We start from the raw sequence: 18043 nt of genomic DNA on the forward strand, positions 1-18043 counted from the left end.
ATTGGGTAAATTAACACTATTTAGTATCTCCCTATGTGTTAAACAAAACCTTGGTCATACTTGGCTCCTTGGACCATATATCTTGGGTAAATTAACACTATTTAGTATCTCCCTATATGTTAAACAGAACCTTAGTCATGTTTAATTCTAGGACCATAAACTATGGGTAAATTAACACAGCATATATGGTCATATGAGAAGGAAAGCCCAAAGCATATATGGTCATATGAGTTGTTTGTTTCGAAACATGTAAGGTATGTTATTGAATTTAAAATTACTCTTTATTAAAGATTGTAGACTTGGAAGGTTTACCATGTTCTGTTGTTGATTATGTAGAGTGTAGCAACTATACTATCACTTGTAAAGATAATTGAATGAAATTATATCCCATTTTTATATCAGTTAAGTGTAAAGTAATGCAAAAGTTATGTTAGAATTTGCACAAGTACCACAAGCATAAAGGAAAGCTCATAATTGGCATTAAGTTAAGCTTGGGAAGAGACAAAATAAGTACAAGCTTTGAAAATGTAAACAACAGTTATATAAAAACAAAAAAGTCTACAAATTCTAGCTTAGGCCCTATTTGATTCTTAGTAGAGGATTGTCCTTTCCTGTGGCCTTGGTGGATTTGGCTGTTTCAGCTATTGTGGAGGCTGGACCTTTACCCTTGGGATCCTCATTGGCAAGCATAGGAAGGGTTGCTAGAATAATCTCTAGGCTCTGAGTGGCTTCTTTACCCTTAAAGGGGTCCTTGGGCGCAACTGGGGGCTTGGTAGCTTTAGGGACCACTCCTTAGGTTGCATCTTTTTCTTTCTTAACAGCCTTAACTTGCTATGCCTCTTGGAAGGGCTGTTGAAGGAGGCAAGGCTGTCTTTGCCAGTATCTGTCTCTTTGGAGGCAATGTTAGCCTTGGAGCCCAAGGAGCTTGATGCACGGATGGCTAGGGGATAGTAGACATTTTCTGCAATCCTAAGGGCAGAAAATGCCTTAACCCTAGCCTGGTTGAGAGCCTTATTCCACACTTGGAGGCAGTAAATCCTACATACCTCAGAGACTTTAACCCTAAGAGCCTCTTCAGTCTCTAATACCCCATCGTCGTAGCCATCTTGCTCCGCCTTTTCCACAGCCTTCTCCCCCTCATCCAACTTCGTATTCAAGGTCCTTACCTACTCCTTAGCTACAGATAACAAACCCTCGATTAGGCGAAGCTGTTTGCGCTGAGTCTGGGCCTGTTTCTTGGCCATGTTCAAGGCAACCTCGACACTATTCCTCTCCTTATCAGCTTCGGTCAGCTGATTATTGAGCTCTTGGATCCTCTTCTCAGCCGCACAAAAGGCTTCCACAGCAACTATTCGCCTTCCTTCCTCGTCCTTCATTTGCCTGTGGAATTGCTCACCAATTCCTCAACTCTGTGTGCAGCTTGAACAGCCTTTCAAAGACAAAGTATGATGGTTAGAAAAAGCAATTGCAACCTTAATCAAAAGAAAGACAATTGAGAGACTTACTAGTGCAAGGTTCCTCTTGAAGCTAAGAAACACTTCATGCTTCTTCATGGACCTCAGGTCAGCCATGTCCCCAAGTTGCAGAAGGGTTTGCTCCATAGCGTTGGCCATATACCCAGCCTTCCCATGCTAGAAGTCTCTGATGGAAGCATCGGTGGGTAGGCTCTGTCTAGCACCATGGAGGGGTTCTAGGGTTGGACTTTGGTTTGGCATCTCCACAAGGGCTCTGTCGCTAGAGGACCTTGACTGCATAATCCTGGCTAGTTTGGCCCCTTTATGGGCCTTGGCTTCTTTGGATGGAATGTCCCTTCCTTCTTCCACCACCTCCTTCCCCTTTTGATCTCGTTTCCTTTTCTTATTTACTAGGTTAGGGTGGGGAACTTGGGTAGAAGGAGGAATGGGGGATTTGGTTTGGATGGTCACCTCTAGCACATTCCCTTCGGCCTGGGACTCTAATATATCCCGAAGGCTTGATTTGGTTTTGTGTTGCAGCACCACGGCGTCAGGAATAGTTGAAGCTTCCTGGAAATGGCTTACCTAGGCTAGGGGAAGAAGGCTAAAGTCACCTACTGGAAATTCTGAGGATTGGGGCTGGTTGAAAACCTCGAAGTCGTCCTCGGAGTTTGAGACTTGGACCACTTCTTCTTCTTCCTCGATCGTTGGTCAGGAAGGAGTTGCGTCTTCCTTGGCTGTGTACTGAAAGGGCAGTTCTACTTGTTATATGCCTTCTAGAGCAGGGCTTGGGTTAAGAAGGCCCAGTACGGCGACATTGATCAAATGTAAGCGGTGGTCTTTTGCCTTTATCACGTACTTGGGCACTTGGAAGCTGGTTGATATTGGATCGTAGCTGAGGATGAGGTGGGCTGCTCTTAATTGCCCATCCTTGTAGATAAAGATCTCGGCCTTGAGTACTTTGTTCAAATCTGCCTCGTTGACAAGGTTAAAGTTCGGGATAGCAGAGTACTTGTCTACAAACCCATCAAAAACAAAAAACATTGTTAGAAAGTAGAGCATTCTAACAGAGCAAATCAAAGAAAAGCTAAATTACAAGTACAAATAGGAAGAGTGAATATAGAAAATGTTAGAGAGAAAAAAGAATGTCGTTAGAATAATAGACCGAGACCTAAGAACCCCACCTAGTGTCCCTTCTCTTGTCGAACAGTGAAGGCCATCGTGCCACTCCCCTCAAACGATAAGATAATCCTTATTTATACATTTGCTGAACTCAGGGAGGCACGATATGAGAACCTTAGTTTTTAGGTAGTACCCCTGCCTTGTTAATTTGTGATGATTGTAAACCCAATTGACATCGTGTTGGGTAAGGTTATCGACCATCTTCTCATTGACTACACTACCTAAAATCCTAAACATGTTAGGGGCGCACTAGATGGGGGAGAGTCTGTGAGCAATCAAATAGTCCCTAGTCATTCTACCTATACGGATTCTCATCCCTCCCTCTATGAAGGCGATCATCGGGACTACCACTTCTCCCTCTTGCCTCTAAGTATACCATTCCCCCTGTTTACAGTACCTAATGGAAACTCCTTGGAGTATTCAGTATTGAGCCTTAAAGTTCTCTATACCCTCTAGGTGTATATTAGGTAAGCAAATCTACCCATGTGAAAGGAAAACTAAAGATAGTAAGGAGGTGAGGTGAAGTTACGAGAGGCGAGGAAAGAAAGGGCTCTAAATAAAAAGAAATAGAAAAGAAAATGAGAAGAAAAGAATATTAAAAACAACTTACAGAAGGGAAGTAGGACTCCTCAGACTAGTTCTGGATATTTGAGAAGTGCAAAAAAATAAAGCCAATGAAGTCTTTAAGCAATATATGTGTGAAGGGAAAAAGCAAGCGGGAGAAATCCCGCTCAAGTTCCCATAAAATCTTCAGCCATTGGATCTTCATCGTACCGTAGAACGTGGAATGCATGGAGCCGTAGAAATTAAATGCAAGCATGTCCCAAATGCCAAAACGTCAGGAGCGTGCTTCTAGGCAATTGAAAAGACACATGCACAGGCAAGGATGATGTAAGGGAAGAGTAGAATTGTTATTATAATATCGAAATCCTCCTTTTTTCCCGAGGAGCAAAAAAGGAGAATTTCGTGGGGCTATTATAGGGATGAAAGGCCTATGAATATATATTGGGCCGTAGGCCCTGTCCAAAGACATTTAATAGTTCGAGGATAGGTAATCGTTAGCAAAGAGGTACAAATTAGTGAGTTATGGAAAGATCCTAGTCATGAGGGTTTGGGAAGATCGTCTGAGAAGAAATGCCTCATCAGCTTAACAGAGTAGAGGTCAAAGGAGTTGACCTGCCATCAAGGGCAATACTCTAGGCAATTCTACTCGTAAGAATAAACATCATGAGGGAATATGACAAAGGGAAGCTAAGAAATATTTAAGAGAAAGCTGATACCACCGCATTAAATGCTCTGTAACTAACTCTTTAGCTGTATTAATGTGGAAGTGATACCTGAATAGTGATATATAGTCTTACAGCTATTTCCAAAGACTTCAAGAAGGTGCTGATGGGACAATGATCACGACAAGCAATTTGACCTACACGTGGAGGGTGGAGATGAAGCAAAACAAGAGAATGTAAGGAAGAAATATCCCATTACAATGGGACAGCTGAGAATTTGTAGAGAAAAACAAGGTAGCAATAAGAACTATAATTGCAATCAAGTTTAAGAGAGAGATATACAAGGGTTATTCTCCTTGGACTTTGCCAAGGAAGATTTACTTTGCATAGAATCTATTTATCTTTGTTTTTCTTGCCATCTTTAACCCATTATGATTGTTGTCCAACTCATTGAAGTCTAGTTTCAAGTCCACTATCTACAAATTCATTATGTTGGGCTCTTTGAGCCTTATTCTTTTTATCTTTTGGGCTCAGGATCCAAAACGTGCCCATACAGGTATCTTTTTAATTGAAAGAGCTAGAAAATTTATTAATGAAGATCGTGGTCATTATCTCTATACTTTTTTTTTTTTTTTTTTGTATTGTGCAATAAGAGTCTTGAATTTGATCATTTGTATTATATGTGTAGAGTGGTGGGAACTTTGAAAGTTAGATGGTTCTCATTGGAAATATTGGTGTTAATTTATTGACTTCTAGGATCATCATGGCATTGTTAATTTAGTGCATTCTTTTGGAATTATATTATCTCAGACTCCTCCGTTTAGGGAGAGGATGGGTTAGAAAATTTACGTTTAAATATGTTTGTTGACATTGCCCTCTCTAAGTGATTGCTCCATCAACAAACAGCTTAAAATGGAAATAGGAACAATCTTATACTCAACTTATTCCTTCCCTTTTGTCTTTGGTAAACCAACAATTCAATTTTTTATTTTTTTGGCTTTCAAAAAGGTTAGTTTTTGTAGCACAATTTTGTACCTTTATATTCTAAACACAAAGAATATTTTTCATATTGTGTTTTTGAAACTTCAAATTATTGTTAAAATAACTAGTGTATATTGTAGGAAAAGTAGAGTTACATTGGAATATGATGCATAAATTGATAGGAATTCTCCTTATGTTGCTTGTATAATCAAATACAATATTTTGGATACCCTTTGAGCAATTAAATGCATTGATGTATGATTGAGATTTTTTTTTTGTTCGAAGAAATGCTTGAAATTAAATGCGATTGATACAACTCCACTATTTGCTATGGCTATCTTCACGAACACAGCCATGGATTATTGTTTTAAGGGTAACCAATCTTTCACCTATATTTCTCTATTGTGTAGTCATATATTTCTCTAAGCTCTAAATCTTTTAATTTCAACAGCTATAGTCAAGGATTATTCTCTCGAGTGTACCTTATCTCTCTTTCTCTCTCTTCTATTTATTTGTAGTGTGGTCTTATATATATATATTTTTTTTTCAATAATTTTTAGGCTTTGAATCTTCTAATCTGTTAATTTTTATGGCCTTTTGAAAGTTGAACTTCTAAATTATTGGGTTCATTTTTGTAACATCTTAAACTGATCTTTTATCTCTTATATTTCTCAGTTGTGTAGTCATTTTTTTTTTCAATAATTTTTGGTTCTGAATCATCTTATTATTTATTATTTTTTTGGACTTTTGGAAGGTTTGACATTGGGTTCTTTGATTTTCCACTTTTTTTTTTTAATTCTTTTGAGATAAGACGTATTTCTCTATATTTCTATGTAGAGTAGAGTAATCACAATCAATAATTTATTTTTTTTTGTTTCAATAATTTCTAAGCTTTGTATATTTAATTTCTTTTATATTTTTAGGTTTTTTGAAGTTTTGACATTTGAATTTTTGGGTTCATTTTTTGCAATAACTAAACCTGTCAACTATAGCAAAGTAGCAATGTATTAATCTTTGGAGGATAACTCTATCTTTCTCTTATATTTTTCTGTTGTGTGGTCATATATTTTTTATTCTATTTTACTAATTTCAGCACTGAATTTTATAATGATACATTATACCTTTATGTGAAATTTCCGTGTGCATTGTATGGGATTAAGAAATATGAATTAAACTTAGTCTAACATAATAGATTTTACTTTTCCTCATGTCGTGTTAGTAATTGAGCCAAATTCGACATGATCTATAGGCCAAATCGTAGAAGCTTATTTATTAAAACTTATTAATTAATATATAATTTATTTCATAATACATTATACATTTATGCAAAGTTTTCCCAACATCACACAGATTAACTACTAGTTATATTTAAAATGGAATTGAGATAAAAGATGCAAACTCTATGAAGTTAAGGATGAAGTAAAAGAAAATCAAGCATAGGGGGATTTATATTATGTAGCTTGAAGTTGGATTGGGTGGATAAGGGAGTGATGGTGATTAATCACTTTAGGTGCCAAGTTTAGGACTAAGAAGTGTTCAAGGATAAATTCTATAAGAGAGTGGCTACATACTTATGCGACTGATTGGCAGGATTGAGCCTCAGGTTTAGGAACTAGAGCCATTGAACCCCCAAATCGGTTGAGCTAGTTTTGTGAGGTTAGAGACATTGGCCTTAAAGATGTGGTATTGAGGATCTTTACAAAGCCCGAAACCCAAATTTTGCCTTGGCAAAAGGAGCATGAGGAACACGAGCAACACAAGAGAACAAGGACAAAAGGAAAACGAAAAACAGAGGTTTTTTTTTTTTTTTTTTTTTTTTTAAATATGATTATGCTAGATAAATTATTTGTCAATTTTTAGCCTTTTTTTCCCCCAATTGTTTTTCTTCCTTAACTAGAGCATATGGTATACATATGTAGATATGGATTAGTTAATCAATTCTTTTGTAGATAGTCTTAAATAGGGTTGTCCAGTGATCTGGACCAAACAACCCGCCTGCCCGAACTAAAGGTCCACATGCGGCTTCGAATTCAATCTACAATCGGTCAGAGGTTGTCAATAAAAATAACTGAATAATTTGGTTCGGGTTCGAATTTTAAAATATTTCACCCGAAAACCCGAACCGACCGAATTATATATTCCAAAAAAAATCTGATTTTCACATGCCAACCCACTTTTGCCTTTTTGGTATCTGGGAAACGTGTATCAGAGCACTCTCAACAGTGAAGCTAAATTGCTATATAGCTATTTTAGCTTCACTAAAACACAAAAAATGCTCTACATCAATGTATGTAAAGCTAAAATTTTTTAGCTTCAAGCTTCTATACAAAGCTACTTTTGGCTTCGTACGGAATGTGAAGCTAAAACATTAAAATATTTTTTTAATTCCTACACATATTAAAATAATACTTCTTTACTTATTTTTTTTTATTCTTTATTTCTTTTCTCTTTCTGACCAGAAAAACAAGAACCAACCCATGCGAACCAAATCAAAGATTGTCGGCCTTAGACACGATGCAGAGTTAGCTTGGCGTGGGCTCAAAGTTGGATCGCTAGCGAAGCTAATGCGAGGATGGGCAGATCGAAGCTGTCAAGGCTCTCTTCACCCACTCTCCTTCCACGCCTCCGATTCGAACCAGTGAGTTCTTCATCACAGATCTACGCATGTTGAGCCAATTCTGCAAAAACGGTGCGTTGTGGTGGCTTCCGTTGTCATGGCCCGAGTTCTTGTGTAGGCTGCATCGAAATGAACCTAAATGCAACGTAGGTGAACACATACACATCTTCTTTGGGGTTGGGATAGCTCTGGTTTGGTGGCTTTTTGATATATTATTTTATTGTAGTAGATATTATTTTATTATGATGTTTATATTATTTTATTATGTTGAAAGCTAAAATAAATCCACTATTGCTGGATGTTTTGTAAAATGAATAGGTGAAATAGATAAAGTAGCTTTTTATAATGCCAAATAACTAAAAAAATAGCTCCACTGATGTGGATGCTTTCAGCAATTTTTTTTTTTTTAGGTGTTTTTTCGCACAAATTCCCAATTTACAAATCAACCGCTTTAATCAAATTAAAATTCAAAATCTACGGCGGTGGTGATTAAAGTGTACAATACATTGAAGATTGAACAATGATTTGAGGCTGAGCATTCTAAGTGATTTGAGCGATGACTCAGGGGGCACAAGTACCAAATTTACAAATCAACCATTAAAATCAAAATAAAAGACCAAAATCTAACGGTCACAATTAAAAGCTTAGTCACTTGATCTGATATCTCATAGACTGGTCATATCTCTCAGACTCTCTCTCCAATCTCTTCACAACTTCACTTCACTCTTCATCCTACATTCTTATCTTAAGCTTCGATCTCCTCAGTCCTCACCAGTGCCCAAACCAGACTCTCTCAAACTCTCAATCTTAGTTCTCTCTTTGCCTCTCTCTACTCCAAACCCTAACCGCTGTGCCGCCAACGCCGTCACCCCGCTACACTCTTTGCCGCCGATCAGTATAGGTTGAAGAGATCGTCCTTGTTTTTTCACCCCACTCAATTCTCACTCCAAATTGTCTTAGGTAAATATTGTTTGTTTCTCATCTCTCTTTTTTTCAATCTCTAATTGATTTTATATGTTATGGAAATCAACTGTTCTAATCAAATAAATCCAAAGATTTGAATTAATTTATACTCATCACCTCATTAATTTTATTTGTTATCATGGATTTGACTTATGAAACTCAAAATGGAAACCCTAATTTTAAACCCAGACTAAAAAAAATTTAAACCCTAACCCATTTTACTTGTTTACTATTCTTTGTTCATTTGTTTGACTAATTTTGTTCCTATTTTAATATTACTATGGAATTACTCGAATCCCTAACACACAGTTTCTCTAAGGTATAATTTCTGTTTTCCTTTGTATTGGTGTTTAGAGTTGGGATTTTGTTCTTCTTTATTAGAGTTGATGTTGAAGTTTGATACTGCTTCTGCTGCTGTGGTTTTTATTATTGTCGTTGTTTAATAAAATTTGAGCATCCTTGTTTATGTTTTAACTTTTAAACCCCAAACCTGCCCCTTGGGCCCCATGACAGGCCCACGTGGGCCCAAGGGGTAGGTTTGGTTTTTAAAAAAACCAGCCACGTGGGCCCAGGGAGTTGGTTTGGTTTTTTTAAAAACCATTTACTAAATGGGGCGGGTTCATGTTTGGGGGCGGGCAACAGGTTGTCATTCCAAATCCAAATCCAACCGGTTGTCATTCCTAACCAAAACTTTTTATTAGAAGATCATGCCAAACAATATAATTTTTTGTATAGAATTGTAACACTGGTTGCATATATTTTTTGATATTTGGGGGGCGGGGGATTATGAAAGAATTGTTATGTTAACTAGAACATTGCAGTACACACCCCATTTCATTCAGTATTTGGCTAGCTCTTTGCTTTGAATCTTTCAGTCTACTGGTAAGCGTCTTTCACTAACTTCTATCTTTAATTATTCTTTTACTAATTAGTAATTATAGAGCATTATTATACATTGAAATTATACATTATTATTTATGCATTGAAATGTTGTGTTGATATTGATAGTTGATGGATTTATTTGTGTACGCTGCTATGCTATTATTTGTGTTTTATTTGTTTGTGATTTTGTGTATGTTGTTTTAATGGATTAATTTGTTAATGAATTTAGATATGGTTTGTGCTGATGAATTTGGTTGCTACCAGTCTAAAATTGTGTTTTAAGCCCCTAACCTGGCCCTGGGCCCCCATGGCAGGCTTATGGGGGCCCAAGGGGTAGGTTTGAGGTTTACAAAAACCATTTACTAAATGGGGTGGGTTTGTGTTTGAGGTTCCGACTTAAAGGAACCCGCTCTAAACCTAGCCCATTGTCATTCCTAGCCAAAACCTTTTGTTAGAAGATCATGCCAAACAATAGAATTTTTTGTATAGGATTGTAACACTGGTTGCATATATTCTTTGGTATTTGGGGGGCAGGGGATTATGAAAAAAATGTTATATTAACTAGAACATTGCAGTATGTTCAGTGTTGTTTTTTTCTTTTTAGGCTGCGAATGTCTTGTTGGAATAATAAATTTTACACGAAGGAGGAAGAGAGAGTATCTTTGAATAGAATCATACTTGTTTTTGAAATGCAAATTTTGTTGATACTTGGAACATTACACACTTTCCTACGCATCTCATAAAGAATACAGGAAAGATAACCAACCTATATACTATTGACATTCATGTTTGAAGCCAAACTTATTTCACCATTTGCTCTCATTCACTACTTCATTTTATTTATGAATCATCTCTCTAACTCTCTCTTTCTCTCTCTCTCTAGGTTCCTATTTCGCACCATTGCATTTAGCATTTGGCTAATTCTTTGCTTCCAATCTACTACTAAGTGACTTTCACTGACTTCTATCTTCAATTATTCTTTTACTAATTAGTAATTATAGACAATTATTATACATTAAAATTTAAGTGGCAAACTATGCTTACTTTATAGAGCATCATAATTTATTATTTATGCATTGGATTGCTATGTTGATATCGATAGTTAATGGATTTATTTGTGTACACTGCTATGTTGTTATTTGTGTTTTATTTGTTTGTGATTTTGCACATGTTGTGTTGACAGATTTATTTGTTAATGAATTTGGATATGGTTTGTGTTGATGAATTTTTTTGTTGATGAATTTGGTTGCCACCAGTCTGTTGAGTGGAATGGAGTCTGCCTCTGCATTTAGGTCTAACGCTAATAATTCTTTTAAAGTAAAATGCTAAAAACGTATTTTTTTTTTATCAAGCCTCGACCTTTAGGTGGCTTTCTTTATTTTTTATATTTCGTTTGAAATTAATCGTACTGACTTTTAAGTTTTTTCTTTTTACACTTTCTTTTTGATATTCGAAATCTAATGTTTGCATTTTTTTGGCTAGACTCGACTTTTCAAATTATTTATTGTTGGAGACATGCAAAACTATGTCATAGTAAAGATTCTAGCAAAAACACCCAAGTATGATATTTAAATTATTTTATATTAAACATAACCAATTTTAATTAATTCTTCTAAATTAGTGGCATGTGTTCTTGAAGGATTTAATTTGTTTAACTTGGGTGGGTTGGTGTTTTTTTCACAAGATAAAGTGTAGCTTCAAGACTCTACACTCTTGAGGTCAATTATCAAATTGAAGCGCTTGCTTTTGAATGTGTGTACCATGGAAGTTAGGTTGGCCTTCCCAAAAAGAAAAGAAAAGAAAAAAACCATCAATGAAGAGAAAATGTCATATTGAAGTATTCGACAATAGAACTGAAGCTCGAAGGAAATTTTGCTACTTGGACAACCTTCACAATGAATCTCTTGCAAGACCATTTTCTTGAAGAGTCCACTGAAGAGGCATTTGTTGTCGGAGAGCCAATCTATGATGGGCTCCAAAAATGGATTGAAAGGGATGATGCCTACATTTGGGACTATAAATTTGATGCAATTGGGCAAGAGAAAGCGGCCTTGGAGAAGACTTTTAGAAAATCTCAAGGTACGATCTAAGTCTCTTTCGATATTTGTAATTGTTTGATTATTGTATGTGTATTTATGTTTGTATTTGTTCTTGTACTTTTTATGCTTATACAGGAGAATTCTTAGTGGATTGGAACACCTGCATGGGTAGTAGAAGTGTCATGGAAACCTCTTGGGTGGAATTACAATATGTAATGATCACAAGGTTAAACTTTTGCGGTTTAAAGGCAAATGAGTTTGTTTGTTTCCTGCTTTGCGTGTTGTTTTTTATTATTTATTTAGGATGTTCGATTTAAGTAATTTGGTATTTTATTGTGATAAATCCAGATTCTGGCATCCAAAATGATCTCAATGATTTCATATTATTTGTAAAAAATGTGGTTAATCGTCATCCGGTTAAGAATAGTTTGCCACAGCCACCGGCTCTGGAGCTATTTTTCAAACTTCACAATACATTGACTGACAGGGGACTATTCTGTGAAGTCTAAAAGAAGACTACAGAACTACCAAAATGTCAGTCAATGTGCTGTAAAGTCTGAAAAATAGCTCACAAGCCAGTGGTTGTGGCAAACTATTCTTAACAGGATGACAATTAACAACATTTTTGACAAATAATATGAAATCATTTAGATCATTTTGGATGCCACAATCTGGATCTAACATAATAAAATACCAAATTACTTAAATCGAACATCCTAAATAAATAATAAAAAACAACATGCAAAGCAGGAAACAAACAAACTCATTTATCTCCAAACTGCACAAGTTTAACCTTGTGAAAATTAGATATTGTAATTCCATCCAAGAGGTTTCCATGATACTTCTACTGCTCATGCAGATGCTCCAATCCACTAAGAATTCCCTTGTATAAGTATAAAAAGTACAAGAACAAATATAAACATAAATACATATACAATAATCAAACAACTACAAATATCGAAAGACGTAAATCGTACCTTGAGACTTTCTGAAAGTCTTCTCCAAGGCCACTTTCTCTTGCCCAATTGCATCAAATTTATAGTCCCAAATTCGAAAATCATCCCTTTCAATCCATTTTTGGAGCCCATCATAGACTGGCTCTCCGACAACAAATGCATCTTCAGTGCACTCTTCGAGGAAATATGGCCTTGCAAGAGATTCACTGTCAAGATTGTCCAAGTAGCAAAATTTCCTTCAAGGTTCAGTCCTATTGTCGAATACTTCAATATGACATTTTCTCCTCATTGATGATTTTTTTCTTTTATTTTCTTTTTGGGAAGGTCAACCCAACTTCCATAGTACACACCTTCAAAAGCAAGCGTTTCAATTTTATAATTGACCTCAAGAGTGTATAGTCTTGAAGCTACACTTTATTCTGTGAAAAAGACACCAACCTACCTAAGTTAAACAAATTAAATCCTTCAAGAACACATGCCACTAATTTAGAAGAATTTATTAAAATTGATTATGTTTAATATAAAATAATTTAAATATCATACTTGGGTGTTTTTGCTAGAATCTTTACTAGGACATAATTTTGCACATCTCCAACAATAAATAATTTGAAAAGTCAAGTCTAGCCAAAAGAATGCAAACGTTAAATTCCAAATACCAAAAATAAAACGTAAAAAGAAAAAACTTAAAAGTCAGTACCATTAATTTGAAACAAAATATAAAAAAGAAAGAAAGCCACATAAAGGTCAAGACATGATGAAAAAAAATATATGCCTTTAGCATTTTACCTTAAAAAGAATTATTAGAGTTAGACCTGGATGCAGAGGCAGACTCTATTCCACTCAACAGACTAGCGGCAACCAAATTCATCAACAAATAAATTCATCAACACAAACCATATCCAAATTCATTAACAAATTAATCCATCAACACAACATACACAAAATCACAAACAAATAAAACACAAATAATAGCATAGCAGCATACACAAATAAATCCATCTACTATCAGTATCAACACAGCATTTCAATGCATAAAGAATAAATTATGATGCTCTGTAAAGTAAATTTAGTTTTTCACTAAAATTTCAATGTATAATAATGCTCTATAATTACTAATTAGTAAAAGAATAATTAAGATAAAAGTTAGTGAAAGATGCTTACTAGTAGACTGAAAGATTAAAAGCAAAGAGCTAGCCAAATACCGAATGAAACGGTGAGAAATAGGAACCTTAACAGAGAGAGAGAGTTAAAGTTGAAGAGATGATTCATAAATAAAATGAAGTAATGAGAGCAAAGGGTGAAATAAGTTTGGCTTCAAACATGAATGTCAATAATATAGGTTAGTTGTCTTTCCTGTATTCTTTGACTTTGTTTGGATTTGGCTGCATTTTCCAAGTCTGCATTTTTGGCTTTTTTTTTTTTTTAAGTCCAGCACCTGTTGCACTGTTCATGGGACATGAACAGTGCAATCAGGCATATGAACAGTAATCAAAGCTCAAACAGTAAATTTTTTATTATTTTTTTAATGTTTTCAGTTTTTAGTAAAATAAGCAAGTATCTAAACACACACTTAACATGTGTTTGGATACCGCTTATTTTGCTGAAAACTAAAAACAATTAAAAAAAATAATCTTTGGTTACTGTTCACTTTTTAAATTACTGTTTATTTGCCTATTTGCACTGTTCATGGGTCATGGGACCCCATGAACAATGCAAGCGGTGTTGAGCTAAAAAAAGAAGGCAAAAACGCAATCACAGCAGACGTGAGACGTGATCCAAACAGAGCTTTTATGAAGCTTGTAATTATAAGTAGCAAAAGTAGAAGTGAAAAGACTAGTGTGGTGTAGGAAAGTGTGTGTAATGTTCTAAGTATCAACAAAATTTGCTTTTCAAAAACAAGTGTGTGTACTGCAATGTTCTAGTTAACCTAACAACTCTTTCATAATCCCCGCCCCCCAAATACCAAAGAATATATGCAACCAGTATTACAATCCTATAAAAAAAATTATATTGCCTGGCGTGATCTTCTAACAAAAGGTTTTGGTTAGGAATGACAACAAGTTGGGTTCAAAGCGGGTTTCTTTATGCCCGAACCCAACCTGTCTCCCGCCCCCTAACACGAACCCACCCCATTTAGTAAATGGTTTTTTTAAAAACCAAACCCGCCCCTTGGGCCCACGTGGGCCTGCCACAGGGCCCAAGGGGCGGGTTTGGGGTTTAAAATGCTCAAATTTATTTAACATGAGGCTTGAAAGTTTATTAAACAATAGAAGCAAAAACAAGGATTCTCAAATTTTATTAAACAACCGCAAAACAACAGCAATAATAAAAACCACAGCAGCAAAAGCAATATCAAACTACAACATCAACTCTAATAAAGAAAAACAAAATCCCAACTCTAAACACCAACACAAAGAAAAACATAAATTATATCTTAGAGAAACCGTGTGTGTTAGGGATTCGCGTAATTCCTAAGTAATATTAAAATAGGAACAAAATTAGTCAAACAAATGAACAAAGAACAGTAAACGAGTAAAACAGGTTAGGGTTTAAATTTTTTTTAGTCTGGGCTTAAAATTAGGGTTTCCATTTTGAGTTTCATAAGTCAAATGTATGATAACAAATAAAATTAATGAGGTGATGAGTATAAATAAATTCAAATCTTTGGGTTTATTTGATTAGAACAATTGATTTCCATAACATATAAAATCAATTAGAGATTGACAAAAAGAGAGATGAGAAACAAACAATATTTACCTAAGACAATTTGGAGTGAGAACTTAGTGGGGTGGAAAAAGTGGAAAAACAAGGACGATCTCTTCAACCCATACTGAGGGGGCATATAAACAACTTTACTTTTTTCTTTTTCCCAATTCCCACAGCAACTTTTCTTACACCACCTACACTCTTACATAAACTCTTATATTAAAATAATGGGTCCACCTAGTCATGATAAAAATAAACTCTTACATAAACTCTTTTTTTTTTTTTTTTCACCTGTTGGTACTAGCCTCTTTCAGTCTGAAACCTAGAGATTCTCTTAAATTTTTAAAACCATTCAAGCCATTGATTCAACTATAAATATTCACCAGTATATTGACACTCTTAATAATTTTACATTGATTTATTTATTTATTTATTTATTTTGAAGAATCAAATTATATGTTTAATCTTGCCCCTAACTTAAATTCCTGGCCCCGCCATTGAATCTAATGATGAATTTGTTCCAATAAAAAATATGGATAGTGTAATTGCTTAAAGCTACATTAAGTGTGTTTAAAGTTACCGTAATGTGTGTGTGTTTGGAGAGGAGCTAAAGTCTGACTATTTTGCAAAATCCTAAATTTACACAGTGATATATATATCTATATATATATATATATATATAAGAATGTAGAGCTTGATTATCTACCCAAAAAAAAAAAGCATTTTAAAATATAATTATAAAATTGCATTATTAATATATTATTGTACTTTTCTTGCAGTTTAAAAAATAAAAATTCCTTCTAAAGACACTAAATCAGATAAATAATAATAATAAGTTATGAAGTTCACTATACTAATTCTTAACGTGCCTTAGGAAGGAACTTTTGAGTTAGATGGAAAAAAAAAATCTCACTTTGACCTTCTTTGATGCCCCACTCGATTCCTTAAAGATTTTTTCCATATATTTCTTGTTTAAAATTTTGGCTTTTGAAGTAGAGATTGGATGGTTATTCTTTTGAGAGAGAGAATTGATGTATAAACATATTTTTTATATATCATAAGTGTTTACATCGCTCTATAAAATATGATGGTAGACAATTTCTCATTCTTACTTGCATTGGGTAGTAAAATGCTATATGTCTTTACCTATATTTGTCTGTTGAATAGTAGTTCACACACAAAAGATTACCGTTACAGTCCAATTGGGCTGGACGCATTGACACACATATTGAACTGAATCACAAACATGGCTATAGCTACTTGATTACACATCCTAGTTTTCAACAAAGTATAAACACAGAGAAAATAATAAGAATAAGAAGAAAAAGGGTGTACCTTGCAGTTAATCAGAAGGATTGTATTTGTTTATGTATTTTGCGTTAGATAATATAAGCTCTAGGCCTCTTTGGCGCACAGAGAGATGAACAAATTAGGAACATGATCTATTAATCAAGTTAAAAAAAGATATTTCATTGTATTCTAATGTTTATCACAAATCAAGGGGAATTTCATTTCTGCAAAACTTCGGGGTCATTGTCATTTCTAACCTCAAGGGAAGTGAGATAATTTTTTCAAAGATTAAATTATTTACTAGGATAATCAATTCTAACTAAATTTACTCACATTTGATTTACTAAACAAGAACTATTAAATAGTATATATTCTAACAAACTTAACCTATGAAAATTTATTTGAGCTTGCCCACACTTAGTTAAGAAAATAACATACAAACACCCCTCCAAAAGTTGAAAATTTATTTAACTCTTACCAAATTGCATACACACAACAACAACAACAACAACAAAACACCCCAGTATAGAGAAGTAAAAATCATACCTTCTTTGACAATTTGGGCCTTCTCTTCAAGGACGTCGTTCTCATCAATCACACCACAAACTCAACAATAGTTATTAGTCACCTAGGTAATCTTGAATATCCAGGCTTGTCACACCAATTCTTTTAAATAACAAATAAGCCCCTAGTATAGACAACAAAAATTGAATAGTTAGACTTTGTTAGGGTGAAAGGTAAGATCCATGGGTTAAGCAAGCATCAATTCTATTAGATAAGGAGTTATCACAGTACCATTTTGAGAAAATACTAGTACCAAGCTTGAAACAAACCAGTAGTAGAAGTGGATGAGAAATTACAGATGTCACCTACTAATATAAGGCAAACTGAAAATACAGTACCAACTAGCCCAAACAAAAATATTGTGGTGAAATTCTTGAAAATTTTGCTTTTTCTTGGCCTAAAAACAGGAAACAAATAAAGAACCCATATCAAAATCAGTACGATGCAAGATTCAGTACATAATTCAGTCAGAGGACATTACATTTTCATAGAAATAGCATATAAGAAGAATCAAAATTAAGCAGCTAATGAATCTCACAAATATCGAGACTGATAAATCTAAATTCAATACGATTCAATTATTTGTTCGTAATTCACATCATCATGTAACACCTTTCTTGCTGCATTACTGTAGCTAGCTTGGAATCAACATTGAAACTGGCATTTGGAGGGGGTACATTCAACTCAACATTGGATACTGTTTGATTTAACAATGTATGTGTTTCAGCAAGTGGTATTAGCATCTAGCATGAATAACAAATGGGGTACTTATGTCATTTCACACTTACACATCTATTCTCCCTTGTTTTCTCTCAGACTTGGAACTCCCGACTTATTTGATTTACCTGAACTTCCTACAGCATGGTGGTTCTTAGATTGGGAAGAAATATACTACTGTAGAGAAAGCAGAAAATAGGAAGCAAAAGGTTCCAGGCATCTCCATTTTGAAGAACCACTGTTGAAAATGTCATCAAATGAATTCTTAAAGATTGAGGCCCCTACTTCAAGCCATTTTCTATCATCTTTCTCCAAAGCAATTATGCATTTTCATCTGTTTTTTGGCCTTTACTTCTTTTTCTCAGTCTCACTAAACTTTTGCTTTCTTTTTATGTTACATTTGATTCATTCCTTTTGTTGGGAGACATGTGTTCTCAAAATGCAACTGTCAAGAGTGCATGCAGAA

The 18043-nt window shown here is 34.8% G+C and overlaps 1 long non-coding RNA gene across 2 annotated transcripts; it reads right to left on the reverse strand.

Annotated features, from left to right (window-relative positions):
• Positions 1–457: 457 nt before the first annotated feature.
• On the reverse strand, positions 458–17560 carry LOC136066639 (uncharacterized). Of its 2 annotated transcripts, XR_010628145.1 has the most exons (4): positions 16843–17560; positions 3974–4059; positions 1506–2470; positions 458–1429 (listed from the first exon to the last, which is right to left on the reverse strand). It is a non-coding gene; the product is annotated as an uncharacterized LOC136066639 (long non-coding RNA). The 2 variants fall into 2 exon arrangements; XR_010628146.1 differs by lacking the exon at positions 3974–4059.
• Positions 17561–18043: the final 483 nt, after the last annotated feature.

This window comes from Quercus suber, unplaced genomic scaffold (genome assembly GCF_002906115.3).
Source record: "Quercus suber isolate HL8 unplaced genomic scaffold, Cork oak 2.0 scaffold_42, whole genome shotgun sequence".
NCBI classification, from domain to species: Eukaryota; Viridiplantae; Streptophyta; class Magnoliopsida; order Fagales; family Fagaceae; genus Quercus; species Quercus suber.